Source organism: Microtus oregoni, unplaced genomic scaffold, assembly GCF_018167655.1.
Source record: "Microtus oregoni isolate MIOR12 unplaced genomic scaffold, Mior012 000020F_ref0000438, whole genome shotgun sequence".
In the NCBI taxonomy this organism is placed as follows: domain Eukaryota; kingdom Metazoa; phylum Chordata; class Mammalia; order Rodentia; family Cricetidae; genus Microtus; species Microtus oregoni.
This window is the reverse complement of record NW_024543079.1, coordinates 27,467,499-27,487,814: the sequence shown is the minus strand read 5'-3', so window position 1 is coordinate 27,487,814 and position 20,316 is coordinate 27,467,499. Positions and strand designations below refer to the sequence as shown.

Sequence of the window (20,316 nt, the reverse complement as noted above, 5' to 3'; positions counted from 1 at the left end):
TCCTTAAAGAGGTGCCTCTTGATATGAATCCTTGTAATAGCGAGTTATCTAGTCTAGAAAGTCAAGGATGCATTCCCTGAACAAGTAGTGGTTGAATTTTGACCTGTGTTGGTGCTTGCTGGAGAGCATAGACCTGACAGCAGGAAAAAGTAGAGAAATAACTGTCTTGTACTTCGAGTTTAAAACTCTAGCTCTGAGTTTTACCAATGCTTTTACCAATACCAGTTCAGGTGATATTTGTGCAAGTGTCAGTTAAAGTTATTGGAGGCAACCCTTTTGGTTCCTGTAGGAAATGGGTGTTATGTTAGGGACTCATGGTAGGTATCCTAAACGTTAATATTAGTTTGAAATTTTCAGTTTCTTAAAATGACACCCGTGGACATTTTTGTATGAGAGAACATTGTTGTAAGTCAGATTAAAGATTATTTAACTCATGGTAGAGGCAGGCAGGAGTGAGAAGACTGTTGCTATCTACAGAGGACTGTGGGTTACTGTTACTAGGGTTCTGACTATCACAAAACTGTTCATTATGTTTCTGTGCAGCTTTACCCCAAGAGGCAGAGACCTGGTCAGTTACACTAGTGAGTGACTTGGGAGGTAACCCACTTATGTTACTAACCAACTCTGTGTTCAGGGATAGAAATGGTTGAGATGAATGAACCACAGTAAATGGCCCATGACTACTGTTAGCTGATATTCCAAATGCATCATTAGACATTTTGACAGTGGCAAAAGTTTGTCTTAGAAAATGTGGCCTTCCTGGTTTTGGTTTTCTAGTCTGGGTATAAAGAGACTCAGATGTGTCTGCAGCTAAGTCACCTGAGAGCTGACACCCTCCAGCATGTGTCAGCACATCCGAAGACCACTGCTGTAAATGGTTCTCACTAGATGCTGCACCCTGATGACACTGAAGCTGCAATATCAGTTTCAGAGGATAGTCAGACTGTTTGGTATGAATATGGTTGTGTTTGATCAAAATATGTTGATGTTATTTGCTAGGTTTATATTTTTAAGATTGTTACATAGAGTTCAGCTGTATAAAAAGGCATGTATATAAATATGTGTAACCACACCAAAAAAAAGATTATTTAACTCCAATTATATACTTAGAATTAAATAAAAATGAAGAAAAATTTGGGTATTCTTTGATCTTTTCACTTCTTGTTTAATTTGTGCATTTTTCATAAATATGTATATGTGTGTATAATTTGATAATAAACCTTATTATCTTCTCATTCCTTCCTCCTCACTGAATCCCTTCTGTTGTTTTAACTTCAGCATAGTGACTGCGCCTTAATTTACTGCTTTTTCATCCAGCAATTTTGACTTCTGCAGTTACCAACCTGCTTCTCTGGCAGCAGCCTGGCCACTCAGGTCACAGCCTGGTGGGAATTCTGTTCCTGCAGGCACTGGCTTTTCCGTTGCTACTAAAGGTAGTGTTAACTAAATATTGTTCTATTTATAAAAAGAACTCTAGATTCTAAGGCTGGGGTGAAAACCTGCTTGCTTAGAGAGCCTGAGTAGCATCTAGCTAATTTTCTCTCCTTGTTGGCTTCTCCCAAGGTGAGTGTCTGCCAATCAAAAATAGCTGTACCTTTCCAGATCCCTCCCTATTCCTTCCAGTGTATCCCTCTATCTCTTCTAGATGCCCTCAGATGCTCTACGATTACTTTCTGTTAACTGTTTGCTAACTCAGCTTCTTGACCAAAGGTTTATTTTATTTAATTAATGCAAATGCATACTTGGGGTTCAGAGTGTGATTGAATATTCCCCCAACTTCCTTTCTCCCAACAAGTATCCCTCCTACTTTCCCGTCTTTGTGTGTTTGTGTGTGACTCACTGTATTCAGTTAGGGCTATGTGCATAAGCATGAGTTGGCATTAGCAAAGGCAAGTTACCAGTGGCTGTACTATGCAAGAATATTACTCTCCTCCACTAGCAGTGATTAATTGTCCTTAGGCTCTCATGATCGTTTTGTGCAAATCTGTACAGGTAGCCAGTGATGCTGTGCGTTCATGAGTACAATAGCTGTTTCAGAATACAGTGTTTCATAACACTCTTATCTTCCAACTCTTACATTCTTTCCATTTCCTGCTCCCAAGTCTTGGAGAGCTTTGGGTTTAGTAGATGATAGGAATGCCCTGTTTAGGGCTGGAACTCAATTGTTAACTTTTTCTCAGCAGTTATGAGAATGTGTAGTAATTGTTGCCCACTGCAAAGAGAAGTTTCTACCAAGCCTGAGAGATAAACTAGTCTTTGGATGTAAACCAGAGTGTTAGGTTCTGCCCAAGAGTCAATTACCTCTGTAGCAGTGGGCTTGACTATGCTTTGAGTTTCTCCCATGAAGCAAGAATAAAATACAATGAAAAGGCAGCTGGTTACCATCCCTATCAGTCACACCACCATTGCAGCAGTGGGCGTGTCGTCCCTGATACTTTGATGGAGTTTATAAGACCACTGATGACTTTTCACCTTCTGCAACCTGGTAACACTGTATGATATTATGAAAGCTAGCCAGCAATGAGGAACTTTTCAGATCTGTTCCAGCTTGATTTCTCCATGTCCTATAACCAAAGTGTGTAGTGTCTTCAGCAGTAGGATCTTGTCATCTAGTTTTAGTGGAAAATTGAGAGCCATGGCAATGCCATTTTACCGTCTGTGTATCACTTGTCTCACTTTAAATTAGCCAGTTAGCCTTCCCATCTGATAACAGTTTTTCTGTTTTTATATTTAGTACTTTGAATAAAATCACAGACTTCAAGTTAACACATAAGCATTCTAAAGAGTCACAAAAATACATGAACTGAGAAGTTACACTGTGGGAGTTTTTCTCGTCGTTTCCTTCACATACAGCATTTGAAATGCATATTTCTTTGATTTTAATATTGGATCAGCGCGATCTTTGCATATAAAATATCCATATGCAAAGAATAGATATAGATGTCTACCCTAGAGATACTGAAAAAAGGTCAAAAAAGAAACTTTGGGTCATGTGTGGTTATAATATAAATCCTTACATTAAAACAGTTTTATTCACTTGTGTTTTAAACTATTCTATTGGATGACAAAAAAACATCGTATTAATCAGCTGTTTATTTTATTTCAAAAGTACTCACTTGTTAAAATATCTAGGCAAAATAGAAAACAGACTTGTTTTTTTACATGCACTCACAATTTTAACTTCATATAATTTCTGGGTAGAGCAAAGCTAAATTATTTAATTTTCTTATAGCAAGAATTTAAAGGCACTGTAAACTCTTTTGTTAGTTTGAGTATAAATGAGATCATGTAATTTTCATTATGAATACATACTAATTGTTCAAATCCTTTGTTTCAAAAGAAGGATTTTTGTTCATTTTTAAATTTTTATTAATTTATCAAATGAAAATAATGCCATCAAATAAAAGCAGTTTCATCTCCTTTTCTCTAATTACTTCCCAGCAAGATAATTCATTTTTAAATTAAGGGAACTATCTCTGACTCTAAATAAAGCTCTTTGGTCTTTGTGTGATTTGTTGCATGCTTAGCTCATCAGTGGGGCGCCCTGGGCATGCTTGAGGACTCATTTTTAGCTGTAGAGTATGCCAAGTCAGCTTTTCAGTTCACTGTGCTAACTGAATTTTATGTACAGACCATAAACTATATGTTGAATCTATTCAGATAAAATTTGTCAGCTTTTATGCTCTTTAGCATAGGGTATAATATTAACTTCCCACATCCACACACACTCAGTTTGATGCAATGTGAGGTTAGCTGGTAGTTTAATGGTTCCCTTGCTTTATGTCCTCCCAGCTGAACATTAAGCTGTCTCTCTCTAGTATTTTATTTTTTCATGTACAACTTCACTAGAGAGATTGTGTCAGCTGGCTAATTTGATTGAAATCAAGTGTGCCATAACTGTGCTAAGAAAACCATTCCTTTTTCTTTTTTGGCTAGACTTTGTCACTCTATATATGAGTTCTCATATATATATATAATATGTCATTACCTTCCCTATTTCATGAGATGAAATTAAGATTCATAATACATATCTTGGTACTGACTGTAAGAAAAACATAGTTCAGTCATTCTCTTGGCTAAGAGGCCTGTGGGAATTTTTGACATTGGAAAAAGAGCAAATATAATGGGCAAACTGTTAACTCAAGAGCAGCAATGAGATTAGCTCCTTAGAGTATATCTCATCTCAAATCACTGCTTTCATAGACCAAGGCTAATTTAAATGTATGAAAGAGAGTGACAACATTGGTCTGAACCTTGTTGCCAATTTCCTCATCCTATGTGTCGGGAAAGTGCTGTGGATTTGTCAGTTCACAGAAGCTCCAAGCACACAGAGCGTACCTTACTCTATGGTAGCCAGTTCCATGACAAGCTATGCTAGTTAGGAAAGGCTGAAAACTTAGCTGTCTGGACATTTCTAGCTATGGGAGAGCCAGATTAGACTGTAAGCATCAGTGGGTCTTCATTAGAATAGATTTCTAATTGACATCTGTTGATTATTGCTATATTTAAGCTCCCTTCTACGTGCTTTACATATTGTAACCCAATTGTTTTCATAGCTCTTTGACATTCTAATATTATCCCCATTTTGTGCTGAGGAAGATGAAACACAGAGAGAGGTTGTGAAGTTTTCTCCAGGTAACACCAGAATAACACAGCCAGGGTTTGAATGCAGGTAGCCTGGTACAAGACATGTTTAATCCCTGTTCAGAAGTGGGATTCCCCTCTGTATGCTGTTAATATCATGGTTAATAAAGGAACTGCTTTTAGCCTATAGCAGAGCTACAGGGGAATAGAGTTAGGCAGGAAAAACTAAACGGAATGCCTGGAGAATGAAAGAGGAGTTAGAGAGAAGCTCTGCCGGATACAAATGCCAGAACTTTAGCTGATAAGTCATAGCCACATGGCAATACACAGATTAATAGAAATGGATTAAATTAGTATGTAAGAGTTAGCTGATAAGAAACTAGAGCTAATGGGCCAAGCAGTGATTTAATTAAGTTTCTATGTGATTTTTTCAGGGCTAAGCTGCTGGGAACCAACAAGTGGCTCCTCCTTCAACAAACTAGTGTGCCAATGTGGTTGTGTAAATCGATGTAAAACCTGAGAGGGCTTGGAAAGGAATTCTAGACACTAAAAAACAAAGTTTAGCCATTTTTTTTTTTTTCAGAATGGGCTTTGCTTGCTGCGGCTCCTTTCAGAGAGGTTTTACTGATTCATCAATAGCAGAAAAAAAGCCACACCATTTTGAAATGTGGCTTACTGGGCCATGCTGCCAGTGTGAACTCTGGCTGTGGAACATTTGAATGGCATTTGTGGGCCCACGTGTTTGTGTTCCAACTCTGGGTTAGAAGGAAAGTAGCTGAGACCATGCCCACGGCTCAGCGCTCCCAAAATGAGCAGACAGCGGGATCAGGTCTACCAGGTGTGTATAAGCAGGCGAGAAGGGCTGATTTCTGCCACCATACACAGAAATATTTCCAGGCCATGGAGTGTGCTGCATGGTGGATTTAGCTTTTTTTCAGAAAAAAAAAAAGGTTTATATGCTGCATGGTGCTACCCAGAGTTTAGGTAGTAAGGATGGCTCCCACCCAGCAGTCCTAGAGCCTGAGGTGAACTACCTCTACCATATTTCAAGCCTGAGAGAGGTGGAGCCAGCACCCAGGGCTACTAAGACCAAGTTACTTAGCATTTTAAAAAATGCTTCTGGTCAGAAAATAATTACAGATACACAATAAGGACAAATTCAAATGGAAAAGAACTCTAAATGGGTCACAGTGTTGGATAAATGTATGAAGGCTTGGGAGAGAGAAGAAAAATAATATAGAGAGTTGGGAAAAAATAAAGTCTTTAAAGAGACAGAGTAGAGATAGTCATAGATTAAAGAAATAAGGATAATAAAATAAATATTAAAAAGTAATAGAGTAAAAGCTAGTCATGTGAAGATGGAAAGTTCACAGAGAATCTGGATTATATATATTATTGTGCCTTCTTTGAATTTTTTGACTGAAGGAGATAAGTACAGAGAGACATCTCATTGTACAGGCTGCTAAACTAAACCAATGTAAAGGTATCTTGACTTTAAAATTTGAGTATAAGGATATATTACTTTGAAAAAGAGGTTCTTCTTTTGTTTCCATGGAGGATGAGAACCAGTGGATTACTTCCACACTACTATGGTTTGATGGATCAAGACCCCCTGAAAGTTTACCATGAACATATCCAAAAAATTACTTCACCCAGCTACTGACTGAGATGAACCTAGCACTCAAGATACACCATGAAAGACCTGATTAACAGTGCCCCCAAATAGCAGAAAGTAGTCTAGAGAACTATACGCATATTCCCAAATATTGTTTATAAATGTTTGTTTATATTTAAAGGGGGATATGCTAGGGAGATTTACATTGGTATGGATCTTGGTTTATTAATACAAATTTAACATCAGTTTTGTTATACTGTGCATATGTATTTCTGATCTTGATTAAGGTATTATGTTTGTCCAGCTCATTTAAAAATGTAATGTATAAGTAAGAAATATAGGTTAATAGATAATCATCAATAATAGTCAAGCTTGTAGTCATGTTAGTTAGATTTTCTAGATGTACAGAGATGTATTTAAGATGGATAGATATTCTTCAAACCTTTCAAAGACTACAGAATATGGAATTTAAAATGTTTAAGAACTTAGGACTTTTCATGACAATGAGACACATCTGCTCCTGGCAGCATCAATTACTTCAAGAGGAAGATGGGCATTGAAGAGGCTCCTGATGGAGTTGGTTAGCCATTTGGGCAAGAAATTGCTCTTGCCTGAACTGCTTGGTGAATTGGATATGCAGGACCCACAGAGAAATGATTGCTAAACTTACCTAAAGCTGAGGTGATCCTTCAGGATTCTTGCTTCTTAAAAGAGTCTGTAAGACATTCTGCAGGGCACAGGAGAAAGTAACTGACAAACTGCCAATATATGTGGAATTGTCTTTGAAACTTCCTGCTTCATGGAGAAGTCTGCTGGATATTATGGGCCTGGAGGCCAAAGATGGATGCTCCAACAGTACAGAAAAACTTTGGGTGACTTTCCAGGCAGCAAGATGTCTCTGCCAAGTCTAGAGTTTTGGAAGTTGCTTACAACATACTTCCTATTTACTTAGGTAACATTATATCCTTCTGGAGTCTTTGATGGAGTTGAAGAATTGATAGTTATAGTTTTCCCTAGTTATGATAAAAGATAAAGAAGATATAAATATTGTAACTATAATTCTTGCTTGATAACTGTTTTGTTATATGTGATTTTACTATGTTAAAGTCCTTTTCGTGTAAACAGAAAAGGGGAGGTGATGTGGATTTCCCACTGTATACTGTGAATACTATTGGTGAATAAAGGACTGCTTTGAGCCTATAACAGAGCAGGGCAGAAAAGTAAACAGAATGCTGGGAGAAAGAAGGAGGAGTTAGAAAGAAGCCAGGTAAACCCACCGGAGACAGGCACCAGAACTTTAGCCAGTAAGCCATAGTTTTGTAGCGATACACAGATTAATAGAAATGGGTTAAGTTAATATGTAAGAGTTAGCCAATAAGAAGCTAGAGCTAATGGGCTAAGCAGTGATTTAATTAAGACAGTTTTTGTGTGATTATTTCGGGGCTAAGTGGCCGGGAACCCATTTAAATGATATGGCTTCTGTTTAATTATTTCTGGGCTGAGCATCAGGAACCAAGAAGCAGCCTCCTCCAACAGTGTTCCTTCTTAGGCTGAAAAAAGATAGAAACCTAATACGTTAGGTCAAAAGAGAAGACTGGCTAGGAAACATAGACTGGGGTTCAGAATACTCCATCTAGAGCCAAAGGGTAGTCATGAGGCATATTTGGCTTTGATGTCAAGATGTGACATCATAGCATGAAGAGTATGATTGGATTTGAAATAAGGGACAAAAATTTGGTGAGTCCATGGCTGGGTCTATACGGAGCAAAAGTCTTAATACATGAATTATTCATGTCCTTTCCCATTCTTTTATAGCAGTGGCTTGAAGTGTCATTTAAAATTGGTAGAATGATCAATTCTGTGAAGTAGGTGGGTGTAACAGCCTGGAACTTCTGAAACTATCACATTTCTTCTTTCTTTTTGTTTTTAGACAGGTTCTTACTCTGTAGCCCAGGCTTCTCTGGAACTCACTATGGAGCCAGCCCAGCCCACCGTGGCTTGAAAGTTGCTCCTGTTTCATACCTCTCTGCCTGCTAACATGTTCCCTGACATGGTGGTCATGGATTCACCCTCTGAAACTGTAAACAAGTTTTCAACTAAATGATTACCCTTTTTAGTTTCCTTGTTCATTGTGTCTCCTTACAGCAGTGGGAAAGTAACTGAGATAATCATGGAAACTAAAATGTATTAATCTCCATTTTCAGAGGAGAAAACTGAAGCTCAGAGAAGCCTAGTGAACTTGTACAAACTTCCACAGCTAGGAAACGTCAAGTGTGGGATCATATATCAGGTCTACAGAACTTCTGCATTGCTATTGTTGTTTTGTATTCAAGTCCTAATGAAATATAAATGACATTTCAAAGAAGAAAATTGTAGAATACACTCTCTTCCTTTTGAACAGCAAAGGGCTACCACATGCTCATTAGACATGCTTACTGTACACTAGACTATAGCTAGTGCCAACACTGAAATAATGGGATCCTATTTCTGTTACCACTGTCTTCTCCTCTACCATACCATGCACACTTTATTCTGAGACGTTAAGGACCACAAACCATTTCATTCCTTCCCTTCCTTCCTAGCTTATCTACCTTATGTCCAAACACACACCCTTGCCTTCCCTATCTCAAAAGCTATAATCTTAGGTTCTGTATTTCAATCAAAGTAAATATAGTTCTACTACGAGTATTGCTTGTATTTTCTCAGGCTAACCTGTGTATTTAAGATGTGGGCAGCCATGTCGATAGAGTCTGTGAATGTAATCGTTCATTAAACATAAATCCTAGTTTATAATTATCTCTAACCACCTTCTACCATAAAGGCAATTTGAACTAGATTTTTTATACATAAGCTATTTGGCAGGCAAAATTTTGCTACTATTTATACATGAGAATATAATTCTATTTGCCTAGGGGCCATATTGTTCTAAGAATGTCATTATAGCCACGTGTAATACTTCTGTGCTCTGAGGATAATCAAGGTGCCAACATGTTGCTTATTGTGATAGAATTCTATCTCTTCCCTTTTCCCTTGGAAACAGTCTTACATAACCCGGGCATATTTTACCTATGAGCAGGCATTAAAAGTGCATGTCATCTTGCCCAGATTCTTTCCGTGATTAGATGAGGATAAGACAGGATAAATTCCTCCATGAATCAACTGTGCTAATTCTCTCATGCTAGAAAGTCATCCTCTGTAGTTAATGTCTGAGAAGCATCCAGTCATCTCTTAGTCTAGACCAGGTATCTCCAGGTTTTGGAAGACTTTTCTAATTCCAACCTAGAATTAATTATTCTATTTTTTAATTTCTGACATCTTAGGTTCTGATACAGACCATACCTGTTGATCTAGTCCTTTATCTGCTTCTGTTCGTAGATAGCCCCAAGCCTTCCAGAGCACTAGATGGTAAGGGTCATGAGTGAAACAGGTGGAACAACATATGACTTCCTTTATTTAGTCTGGTTCTGGTCAAACAAGAATAATTAGAATCATAAACTTTGTGCTGCACAGATATAGTTTGGCCTTTATATAGGTGGTAAAAAATTATCTTAAATTTTGCTGTATACTTCCAAACTGATCCAGCCTTTAGGCAAAGCTCCACTTTAGATGCAAAGTACTTCACTCCTATGTGTTCATTCACTCTGTAGCATAGCTATCAAAAGTTGGGACTGCTGCTTCCAGGACTGAGGATGTACCTGCACCCAAACCTTAACCTTGGTGGAGTTCCATAATGCTCTTTCTAGTTCCTCTCATATCTGTGGTTTAAAAATGCAAAAATAAAAGAAGTCCTGGCTTTCTTTATTCAATCATAAGGCTTCCCAGGACTGTACCTTTGCCTTTGTAATTACTGTCAGTCTCTATACACTCTGCTATGTTGAACATGATGGTGGCACACACCAGTAATCCTAGCACTATGCTTACGGAGGATTTCTGCTATGCTTATCCTCAGAATGTCTCTAAATAAGGGTGAGGAATGATTCAAGAGTTGTCGTATATGACATCATTTTCTTAATTCTGTACTTTCCTCATACTGTTGCATTCCTTGTCAATTTAAAAAGCACCAATTAGTCGAACAACCATTTTAAGTTTCTATTAGTTACTGATTTATTATCCAATGGAAGAAGATTTTAGGGACAAAATCTTGACAAGACAATTGAAGGGTTGCTCTTTGTGGCTTCTTTGCTTTACTTGAGTTTTTCTTTCTTTGATTTCAGCAGATGAGTCTACTTTTCAGTTTGTTTTACTATGTGTCTGAGATAAATGCCCCAGGACTTAACCCTGATGAAGCAGCCTGAATGCATTCCAATTGTCTGAATTGTGGCAGGGAAGATGTTAAGAATGTCTCTGTATTATCCAGAGTTTGGCTTTTCCACAGAAGGCTCTGAGAAGAGATTTTGGCTCTTAGGAGAGGGAAAACCTAGCACACAATAAAAGGAGATTTCAGCACAATGCTATGCATATTTGTGAGCTGTACAATGGAGCTGACTCTTAATGAAGAAACAGGTTAGTCTTGTCTGCCTACAGCTCAGTCAGATTATGAAGTAGGGCAGTTTTCCAGAGAAGAGAGCCACTAGTAGTCCATGCGTATAAGAGCTTTTATTCATTGATAAGAATGTAACTATTAAGCATTAGGTTCAGGGCTAGACATATAACAAGAGCACAAACAATTCTTTCACCAAGGGGTTAAAAAAAAGCTTGAAAGAATTATTATGTTAGGACAAATTCAAATAGGGAACAAAGACCAAAGAGAAGACATACTTATTATGTGAGTTTTAAAAATGAAGATAAAAATATTTCCAACAGATCTGAACACCTGTCTCTCCTGCTTCTCTTGGGCTGTCCTTAGGATAAGGTGCTAGCTTAGGCAGGTGCAAGAGCCAGGCATATTTGTGGATTGAGGTATTAGATTCAGCTGAACAGCATCAGTATGGATTTCCCATTGGGATATAATTAGAATCTTTCAGCCTGGATTTCATGCAGTCCGGTTCAAGAATTTTATTTTAGAGAGGGGCAACTTTTTGATAATTTTAATGAAAATGAATATGCTATGATTGAGGCTTCTAACAGGATACTATCCAGGGAAGTGCTATTATTGATGCCCAAGGAATATTAGGGTGCTGTTTCTGAAGAATGGGAGTTGGAGTGGAGGCTGAAAAAACAAAACATATATTCCTACTATAGAAAGGATGCAGTGGGCTCAGATTTTATTCTGAGCACGCATGATGAGATAACATCCTGTGTAGGAACAGGACGAACCAGTAAGCTTGGTGACAGAGAGTCTCTAAAGGGTTGACTGGAAAAGGATCTGTCTCACAGGCTGGGAGTAGCAGAGCCAATCTAGCAGGTCTAGACTGATGTTGTGAGGAGATCCCAGAGAGAAGCAGGGGAGACCAGTGTCCTTAGAGCAAGAACAGTCAGGAATGAATTGTAAGTAAAATGGATCAGAGGCAAGGGTAGAGACAGGGCAGTCACAAACATTTTGGAATGAATAGAAAAAGCTAAAGCAGAGGGGAGGGTGGCAGGAATGGAGGAAAAGGCAGCTGCGTTCTGCTTATATAACTGCAGGGCTGAGAGAACAAAGAGCATCAAGAATGACAGAAACTTAAGCCAGGGTTTGATTTCTACATTTTTGTTCTTCTCCTGTGAGATCTGCATTAATACTCTGATTGTGATGATGGTGGATTAGCTATCATATCCATTTGTTCTTATGAAGCTTGCTTTTTATACTTCATAGTGATTTTAAACTGTATTTGTGGTGAAATGTGTCTGCTACCACTTTTGGGAGCTTACAGTTACTAAGATAAGGAAGCTTCAGGTACCATGCTAAGATACAGATGACAGGAGGAAACTGGAATAATGGGAGAACTCTAGCCAACCCAGACTGGGGAGGAATGAAGACTAAAGTGACTGCTAACCAAGATCAAGGCTGAAATCAAGTCAGGACTTTGCACAGGGACTTCATGGCATTGTTACACATGCCCACCCCTGCACACACACCTCCTTGCTGAAGTGCCATGGGTGGGCTCCATAAAACAAGACAACCTTCTTTGTGTCCAGAAAGAGGGCAATTAGAACAGCTAGGATTCATTTTTTCTCTTCACTTGGGCTTTTCTCTAATGCCTTAGTCTCTCTCTCTCTCTCTCTCTCTCTCTCTCTCTCTCTCTCTCTCACACACACACACACACACACACACACACAAATGCACTATCCCTAAGATGTCTCTCTCACTACTTCCACTAGTTGGAAAGGATTCCATGGGATTTGTTCTGGTCTTGAGGACGTAACCAGGAATACCTGGTCTTCAACCATAGTGACCTAAATTTGAATCTCAGTCAACTATATAAAAAGCTGGGGAGGGCTACATGGGCCTATAACCCTAGTCGGGGTGAGGTAGGGTATAAACAGGCTGATTCCAAGTGTTCTGAGATGTCAGATTAGCAAAAACAATGAATTTCTGGTTCAATGAGAGATCCTGTTTTAAGGAAACAAGGCAGAAAGAAGATATTCGCTGTCCTGGCCTCTACGTGCATGTCCATGCACACATACCAACTAATATAGTAGATAGAGAGTGAAGAAGTCATACAACTCAATCTATGGCCCATAACTTCATCTGCACCTGCACAGACGCATGCACACGTTAATATACATAAATCAGAAAGAAAGAAAATGCCTGTGAGTCACATTCTTGAGTAAAGCCTTGGATCGTGTTGCTCTGCCTGGGAAATCACATGTCCTTTGGGAAGTGGCAGTTCACTTGGAAAGTTCCCTAATAAGTACTTCCAGACAGATGACACATTGTTTGGGTTTTAAAACATCTTTCTACCTAACTAATTAGCTACATTACTGCCTTTTCAATTATTTCAAATAGTCCTAAATACATAAAATTTATTTTTTACCAAGGCTCAAATTGGTTGTTATGGTAAAATGATAACCATAATGCCTATAATAGTCCCAACTTTTGGCGAGAGTAATTTGAATATGGAAAATACAATAATAAGTACAAGTTGAAAACGTGGCTTTAAAAGAGATCTGATTTAAAGCTACAAATTACCTTGGTATTTTAAATTTTTTTTGTTTCCTTGTGAAGTTCTATTTGACTGTCAGTAAATGCTATGATTAAAGTGGGCTTTTATTATCTAATTGTAAAATAACATTTTGTACTAGTTGGAAAGCATTGCATACTGATTTTAAAGCTGCTTGTATTTTATTGCTACACACCCAGATTCATGAAATTAAGTGGCAGATGCATTCCAAAGCATTTGAAGACCTGTGCACTGTCAGATTACAACAGAGCTTCATCATGCCACATATTGGAAAGCAGGCTCGCTCCAAACCATCTGTCTTTCTGCACATGCAGCACGTCTCCCTTCGCTCTCCAGTGCTTCACCTTCTTCTCTTGTAGAGCATTTGCTAAAGAAGCCAGAAGAAATAAGCTTGAAATTCAATTCCTGACGTTCGAAAGTATTCTTTATATTCTATGATATAATGAGATGTTTGAATATTTAACTTTAAAACAATGTAGTCTTTTACTACAGTTTTTTTTAATAATTTTTTTTATTAAGAAAAGAAGAAAAAAAACATAAACAAAAAACAAGTTTCCACCTCCTCCCAGCCTCCCATTTCCCTCCCCCTCCTCCCACCCTTCTCCCCCTCCTCCCACCCTTCTACCCCTCCCCCCACTCCTCTCCCCCTCCCTCTCCAGTCCACAGAGCAGTCCAGGTTCCCTGCCCTGTGGTAAGTCCTAGGTCCTCCCCCCTCCGTCCATATCTAGGAAGGTGAACATCCAAACTGGCTAGGCTTCCACAAAGCCAGCACATTAAGTAGGATCAAAACCCCGTGCCATTGTCCTTGGCGTCTCATCAGCCCTCATTGTTCGCCATGTTCAGAGAGTCCGGTTTTATCCCATGCTTTTTCGGTCACAGTCCAGCTGGCCTTGGTGAGCTCCCAGTAGATCAGCTCCACTGTCTCAGTGGGTGGGTGCACGCCTCGTGGTCCCGACTTCTTTGCTCATGTTCTCCCTCCTTCTGCTCCTCATTGGGACCTTGGGAGCTCAGTCCAGTGCTCCAGTGTGGGTCTCTGTCTCTGTCTCCATCCATCACCAGATGAAGGTTCTATGATGATATGCAAGATATTCGTCAGTATTGCTCTCGGATAGGGTCATTTCAGGTTCCCAATCCTCAGCTACCCAAGGAACTAACTGGGAACCTCATGTTGGCACTTGGGAGCCCCTCTAGGGTCAAATCTCTTGCTCACCCTAAAGTGGTTCCCTTAACTAAGAATTGTGGTTCCGTGCTCCCCTATCCACCTTTCCTTTATCCCAATTCTCCTGATTCCCCAAGTCCCCCCTCCTTCCCTTCTACCTTTTCTCTCCCCATCTCCCCTTACCCCCATCCCACCCCACCCCCAAGATCCTAATTTTCTCCCCGTCAATTGGTTCTACTTCCCTTAGCCAAGAGGATAACTATATGTTTTTCCTTGGGTTCACCTTCTTACTTAGCTTCTTTAGGTTCACCTATTTTAGACTCCGTGGCCCTAATTTATGGCTAGAAACCAATTATGAGTGAGTACATCCCATGTTCATCTTTTTGGGTCTGGGACACCTCACTCAGGATAGTGTTTTCTATTTCCATCCATTTGCCTGCAAAATTCGAGAAGTCATTGTTTTTTACCGCAGCGTAGTACTCTAGCGTGTATATATTCCATACTTTCTTCATCCATTCTTCCATTGAAGGGCATCTAGGTTGTTTCCAGGTTCTGGCTATTACAAATAATACTGCTATGAACATAGTTGAACAAATGCTTTTGTCATATGATAGAGCATCTCTTGGGTATATTCCCAGGAGTGGTATTGCTGGGTCCAGGTGTAAGTTGATCCCGAATTTCCTGAGAAACCGAAACACTGACTTCCACAGTGGTTGCACAAGATGGCATTCCCACCAGCAATGGATGAGGGTACCCGTTCCTCCACAGCCTCTCCAGCAAAGGTTATCCTTGGTGTTTTTGACTTTAGCCATTCTGACAGGTGTAAGATGATATCTCAAAGTTGTTTTGATTTGCATTTCCCTGATTGCTAAGGAAGTTGAGCACGACTTTAAGTGTCTTTTGGCCATTTGAACTTCCTCTGCTGAGAATTCTCTGTTCAGTTCAGTGCCCCATTTTTTAATTGGGTTAATTAGCATTTTAAAGTCTAGTTTCTTGAGTTCTTTATATATTTTGGAGATCAGACCTTTGTCTGTTGTGGGGTTGGTGAAGATCTTCTCCCAATCAGTAGGTTGCCTTTGTGTCTTATTGACTATGTCCTTTGCTTTACAGAAGCTTCTCAGTTTAAGTAGGTCCCATTTATTCAATGTTGCCCTTAATGTCTGTGCTTCTGGGGTTATACATAGGAAGCGATCTCCTGTGCCCAGCTCCTGTAGGGTACTTCCCACTTTCTCTTCTATCAGGTTCAGTGTGTTCGGGCTGATATTGAGGTTTTTAATCCATTTGGACTTGAGTTTTGTGCACGGTGATAGATAAGGGTCTATTTTCATTCTTCTACAAGATGACATCCAGTTGTGCCAGCACCATTTGTTGAAGATGCTTTCTTTCTTCCATTTTATACTTTTAGCTCCTTTATCGAAAATCAGGTGTTCATAGGTTTGTGGGATAAAATCCGGGTCTTCTATACGATTCCATTGGTCGACTTCTCTGTTTTTATGCCAGTACCACACTGTTTTCATTACTGTAGCTCTGTAATAGAGTTTGAAGTCAGGGATGGTAATGCCTCCAGAAGCTCCTTTATTGTATAGGATTGTTTTGGCTATCCTGGGTTTTTTGTTTTTCCATATAAAGTTGATTATTGTCCTCTCCAGATCTGTGAAGAATTTTGATGGGATCTTGATGGGGATTGCATTGAATCTATAAATAGCCTTTGGTAGAATTGCCATTTTTACTATGTTGATCCTCCCAATCCAAGAGCAAGGGAGGTCCATCCATTTTTTGGTATCCTCTTCAATTTCTTTCTTCAATGCCTTAAAGTTCTTGTCAAATAGATCTTTCACTTCCTTGGTTAGATGTACCCCAAGATATTTTATGCTGTTTTTGGCTATTGTGAATGGTGAAGTTTCTCTGATTTCCCTCTCTGCTTCCATATCCTTTGTGTATAAGAGGGCGACTGATTTTTTGGAGTTGATCTTGTATCCTGCCACATTACTAAAGCTGTTTATCAGCTGTAGGAGTTCTTTGGTGGAGTTTTTGGGGTCACTTATGTACACTATCATATCATCTGCAAATAACGAAAGTTTAACTTCTTCCTTCCCAATTCGAATCCCCTTGATTCCATTATGTTGTCTTATTGCTATTGCTAGAACTTCAAGCAAAGCTTTTCATTTTCAATGTGTCTGTTATCATTTATGTGTTTGCTATAAACAACCAAGGGCTGGGCTTTTCAAAAAAATATTTTATGTCACTGAATTATTTCTTTTTTCCTTCCTTCCTCCCTCGCTGCCCCTCCACTCTCATTTGTTGGCTGGTATATGTTGAACCATCCCTGCACTTAAGGGATAATGCCAACTCAATCATAGTGGATAATATTTTTAATGTATATTTGTATTCTGTGAGCAGGTATTTCATTAAGCACTTCTGAGTCTTTGTTTATCAAGGATTTTGTCCTGTAGGTTTCTGTCATTGTTATATTCGACTCATTTTGGTGCTCGAGTGATACTGGCTTCTTAGAAGGACTTTGTGAGTGTTCCTTCTCTTTCTATTTTTTTAAATAGTTTAATAAGGATTGGCTGCAGATGTAATTGTTTCAATCTTTTTTAATCTTTAGACTTGCTTTGTGTCACAAGATGAGGTTTATTTTAGAAAAGTTTTCATCTGCTGCTGAGGAGAATGTGTGTTCTTTAGTGTTTGGGTTAAAATTTCTGTAGATACCTGTTTGATGTGTGGTGTCAAATAGTTTTGATCTCTCTCTCTCTCTCTCTCTCTCTCTCTCTCTTTCTCTCTGTGTGTTTTTTTTCCAGATACCCTGTCTATTAGGGAAAGTGGGGTATTGAAATCACTTACTATTGATGGGTTGATATTAATCTATATCTTTAAATACAGTACTACATTTTTTATGAAATTGTGTGCCCCAGAGTTTGGTGTATGTATGTTTAGGATAGTAGTGTTTTTCTTATTTGTTTTAGTTCAAAGGCTATTTTGTCAGATATTAGGATACTGACACATGCTTGATTTTTTTTTTGTTATAAACTGATTGGCCTAATAGTTAAGACTTCTTATTAACTCTTATAACTCATATTAGCCCATTATTCTTGTCTATGTTAGCCACATGACTTGGTACCTTATTTGGTGAAGCTGTCACACCTTGTTTCTTCTGTGACTGGGTCATGACTGCAGACTGCAGAATCCTCTTCCCAGAATTCTCCTTTTCTCATTGTCCCACCTCTACTTTCTGAATGGTTGCCCCTCCTATACTTCCTGCCTAGCTAGCGGCCAATCAGCATTTTATTAAACAAGCACAAGGAACAAATGTTTACAGGGTAAAACCATTGTCCCACAGCAATCCCCCCCCCTTTTTTAAACAACAAGAACTCTGCACCTAATATCCTTTGTTTAGCTTTTTTTCTGACCATTATCCATAACAATTTGTAACCAACATTTAAAGAAAGAAAAATATCCATAGTCCATTTTTGGGAATGTGGTCATAGTTTTTCAGGCTACTACCTGCTGAATTGTTTGCTGATAATCTTACGGGGACCTAAAGAAAATTTAGAATTATGATACAAGTTGTGCCTGGAGTATCTTGTGGGGCTTGATCATCTCAGCCAGCAGTCTTGAGGCTGTTCTTGATGTGGAACTCAGATATCCGGGTCATTTGCTCCTATCAGAGATTTCTCAGTGAGTCTTCCTTGATCAAACTTGATTTTTCTTACCCCAGAATGAATCCACAGCCTCTTATTTCCTGTGGAAACAAAAACAAAACCTCTTCTACAAAGTAACATACCTTTTGACTTCAATTTTGAAGTCAAGTTATTTTCAAAATACCTGTCTTGAATTAATTCAGCAGCATTTATAAATAAATATCTTTTAGCAGCTGTTGCTTCTTCTTCAGCATTTAAACAATACAAAGAGAACATAATAACATACAGTACCCAGATTCTCTGTGTGTTTTCCATAATTATGTGGTTTTATTTTAAACTCTATTTCTTTTATTTATAATTTTTGACCTTTAGAGACAGGGTTTCTATATGTATCTTTGTCCTGGAACTCATTATGTAGACGAGGCTGTTCTTGAACTCACAGAGTTTATTGTTAAATTATTTGTTTTTTTTTTTTCAATTTCATCTTCATTTCAGCTTGAGTTCTCTTCAATGTTTTTATCTCCTGATTGAATTCCATTCTAAAGTTCTGGATTATCTTCTCATTTTTGTCAACCTTATGTTTGTGTTTTCATTGGCATCACTTAGGCATTTATTCTCCTTAATTTTATTAAGATGTTTGTTTCTTCTTTAAACTCCTTAAATTCTTGGATAAAGTTTATGATTATTCTTTTAAATTCTGTGTACTAGAGTTCCTTAGGTAATTCTTATTGACAAACACTTCTACAGGATTAGTAGGTTTTTGGAAAGAAGGCACCAACTTTGCATGTTGTTTGTAATTTTTAAATGGGCATATGGACTTCTTTTGTTATTTCTGAGCCTGTTATTGACAGAGAAGCTTGGGACAGAAAAGAAGATGTGTGGGTGAGTTCAGCTTAGAGATTTGAAATGGCATGGGTGGAATTCAATCACGTGGACTGAAGAGACTCTGGGCCAGTATATAGGATGTGCCTCCTGGTACAAGTCTGTAGTGTGTGGCAGATCTGATTTGACATGGCTTCACAGGGGCCTGTGGATTAGAGGATAGGTCTTGACAGAAGCCTAGAGAGTGGTTGGTTGCAGGTAGGGGAGACGCTGGGTGTTGGACCCACGCTAAATATGGTGACTTTTACAGGAGGCATGTTGGTGATCAGGAAGATACACGAGGCTAGATCCTACAGAAAGAAGTGGGAATTCTGGCTAGGTGGAGAGATTGGATGCAGTGCAGAAAAAGCTTGTGGTTGGTTGGTGGTAGGTAAGGTAGGTAAAGGCAGAAAACTAGAGATAGTCCTGCCACAGGCTGGGTGATCAGACTAGGTAAAATCTAGATCTGTCTGGTTGTGAAGAAAATGTGTACAGGAAGTTAAGGAGATTAATGAGGGTAGACCCTGGTCTCCATCTTTACATTTTTTAATGTGGATAAATCTTATATAGAGAAGATTTGCTTCTGTTTTTGCCTAATAATCATCCTAAAACTAGTTTTTAAAGATCACCTTAATTTCATCAAGGTTTGAGTTACCAAAAGCAGCCTTTCATTTCTTGAGATGGGCAGCCCATTTCAGATTTGTCTTTTCTGTTAAAGTTTCCTTATGGAAAGTGTGTTTTGACTAGTTCTCTTCTGCTTGATTGATGGTAAATTTCAACTTTATACCACTTGAAGTTCCAGATTCATTTAAGTTCTATTTATTTTCATAACCTAGCAGCTGTCACTTCAGAGTCTAACTCCTGTGCTTGGCATCCAGGGATTAAGTCATCTTTTCTATCTCACTCTTTCAAGTCTACTTTTGTCTGGGTCTTTTCTATGCTCTCCTCAAACCATTGCTTTAATTTGTCTCATGATCATCTAATTGTTTTTAGTATAATGTTTGATCTCATATAATCTTGTCCACTATTGCCAAAAGCTCTAATGAAGACCCAGTTTGCTACCAAGAAGATACTGCAGGAATTGAAAAAGAAAAAAAAAGTCTCAAATATAGTGGGTGTTCATCTGAGTTTAAAAGAGACCATTAATGTGAATATTTCATGAAAGATGATTGAAACCTACTGTGAACATTTAAATGGATGCTTCTCTTTTCATAACCAGGAGCCAAGTCTAGAAAGATAATATTAAGATACTGCCTTTCTGAGGTATAATTAATTCATTATACCCCATAGCTGTCAATATTGAAAAACAAATATCTTTAAATCTTTATATCATTTTAACCCTCCTAACTTAAAATTTTAATTCTAAATATAGTATTGGGGTTGGAGAGATGGCTCAGTAGTAAAGAGCCCTGA

At 38.5% G+C, this 20,316-nt stretch overlaps 1 protein-coding gene across 4 annotated transcripts in view; it reads left to right on the top strand.

The window, feature by feature from the left end:
- Macrod2 (mono-ADP ribosylhydrolase 2) overlaps window positions 1-20,316 on the top strand; it is a 1,907,927-nt gene that overhangs the window by 189,198 nt on the left and 1,698,413 nt on the right. The window lies entirely within an intron of this gene.